A 1302-nucleotide genomic window follows, 5' to 3' on the forward strand; every position below is an offset into this window, starting at 1 on the left:
GGGAAACCAGGTGGATTTTGTGGTCTAAGGTTATTACCTTGGTTTCCTTGATCTCTCCAAGAAAAATTAGGATGGTTCTTCCAGCCAGGGTTATAAGTATTAGAGTAGGGGTCATTTTGTGATCGATTATAATTAGAAACATATTGAGCTTGTTCAAAATTAAGACAATCACTACTAGCATGTGCATCCCCACAATTATCACAAGATAAATCAGGACTAGAGATAAGACTAACATTACTCATTTTACTGAAAATTTTAGTCAAATTATCAACCTTAGCATTTAACATGTTAATACCATCCGCATCATACATCCCTGTACTCTTTTTAGCAACTGATCTTTCACTAGAACAACCATAATTGTTAAAAGCAAGTTCTTCTAATAACTTATTAGCCTCTTCAGTAGTCTTACTCATTAAAGCACCACCTGCTGCAGCATCTATAGTACTTCTAATAGAGTGATTTAAGCCATTATAAAAAGTTTGCACAAGTAGCCAATCAGGTATTCCATGGTGAGGACATTGGTGTTGCAAATCTTTAAACCTTTCCCAAGACTCATATAATGACTCTAATTCATTTTGAGTGAAATTAGTAATATCATTGCGCAATTTAGCCGTTTTAGCAGGTGGGAAAAATTTATTTAGAAAAGCTTGAGATAAAGAAGTCCAAGTGGTAAAAGGATCAGATGATTTAGAGGACAACCATTTTCTTGCCTTATCTCTAAGTGAAAATGAAAACAACCTAAGTCTAATAGCATCTTCACTTACACCATTTATCTTAATGGTATCACATTTTTCAAGAAAATTAGCTAAATGTTCTAATGGACATTCAGCTGGTGACCCACCAAAATGATCTTGCTGAACAATATGAATTAACGCAGGCTTAAGTTCAAAATTATTAGCTTGGACAGAAGGTCTTACTATACTTGCAGAGGTTGAACTAGCATCGGGCATTGCATACTCACGCAACATCTTAGCTGGTGGTTCTACCATGTTTTCAGTTTCTGAGAAAAGCGACTCCAAGTTGGGAATGGAAGATTCTTGTTCAGAAATCTGGAGTCTCCTTAATGCGTGCAACGTTCTTTCGATTTCTGGATCAAAAGGGATTAAAGAACGATTAGTACGTGGCATACACTAAAAAAAATAACCATAAAAAGTAGAGTATAATGCTGAAACAGAATATCGAAAACAGAAACTCAAAATAAAAAATAAAAAATAAAAATTGCAGATTTTTTTTTCTCCTGTAAACTGCTGCTGTGTGCAGTAGCAGTAACAAAATTTTTTCTTTTTTAACAAACTGCCAACG

General features: G+C 34.6%; 1 non-coding gene across 1 annotated transcript; it reads left to right on the top strand.

Moving 5' to 3' along the window:
* Nucleotides 1-501: 501 nt before the first annotated feature.
* On the top strand, nucleotides 502-608 carry LOC145607514 (small nucleolar RNA R71). The gene has a single exon (XR_014105574.1). It is a non-coding gene; the product is annotated as a small nucleolar RNA R71 (small nucleolar RNA).
* Nucleotides 609-1302: the final 694 nt, after the last annotated feature.

This window comes from Chenopodium album, chromosome 2, assembly GCF_948465745.1.
Source record: "Chenopodium album chromosome 2, dcCheAlbu1.1, whole genome shotgun sequence".
In the NCBI taxonomy this organism is placed as follows: Eukaryota; Viridiplantae; Streptophyta; class Magnoliopsida; order Caryophyllales; family Amaranthaceae; genus Chenopodium; species Chenopodium album.